We start from the raw sequence: 881 nt of genomic DNA on the forward strand, positions 1-881 counted from the left end.
TTCTGCGTATTGCTTCCGTGCAGTGTGGAATGCCTGGTCAGAAGCTGATCTCCCCCAGACCAGATGGAGCTAGAAAGACAAAGAACGAAGATCAGCTCATTTTATGGGCAAAGAAGTCGCCTCACCGCCTGCAGAAAGGAATGACTAAAAAGTCAAGAATACTGGTTCAAAGCTGGCATGGAAGCTTAAGTACTGCCCTAGAGAAGTCCTACTGTGGTATGGAGATTTGTTTGTGTGGGTGTGTTTTATTGCACTTGCCATTTCAAAATTTATGCTTTGATTCCTTGTCTCATATTTTCTCAGGCTATGAGGAAATCCTTTAAAATGTTCTTCTTGTGAAAAGAAACGTCAGAGTGCATGGAAGAGGGAAGGATAGAAGAAAGGGAAGAGAAACAGGAGAAAGGAAGGAAGACAGTTGACCTTGGTGCCCCCTCCTATTCCCCTGCCCTGACTTTTGTGCACTCAGTCGCCCGGTCTCTGGTTTCACCACGGCTCCATTCCCTTCCCAGCTCCGTTTCCCATGGCCCTGAAAGTCAGCCGACAAGGGTTTACATTTTGAAAAGCCTTGCGTGGCTGCGGGTGCTGGGCATGCTCAAACGCCCAGGACTGGCTTTTTTCGGCTTCCAACTTTGGCAGCTCTCCCACCCCCACCCGAAGGGGCAGGTACGCACAGCTCCCTGGGTGTGAGTAAACGGGAAGAAATCGCCCCACTCCCACGGACCGAGCGGGGTAGGGGAAAGAAAGGGACCAAAGCCGCAGCTCGGCTGGGCAGTTCCGCTCTCCGGGGGCGTTTTCAGGGGGCGCGCGCGGCGCCGGGGTTGGCGGCAGCGCGGGCGCGCGCGCTCCGAGGGGGCGCTGTCCGAGGGCACGTGCGCGGGCGC

Source organism: Tupaia chinensis, unplaced genomic scaffold (assembly GCF_000334495.1).
Source record: "Tupaia chinensis unplaced genomic scaffold, TupChi_1.0 Scaffold000406_1, whole genome shotgun sequence".
NCBI classification, from domain to species: Eukaryota; Metazoa; Chordata; class Mammalia; order Scandentia; family Tupaiidae; genus Tupaia; species Tupaia belangeri.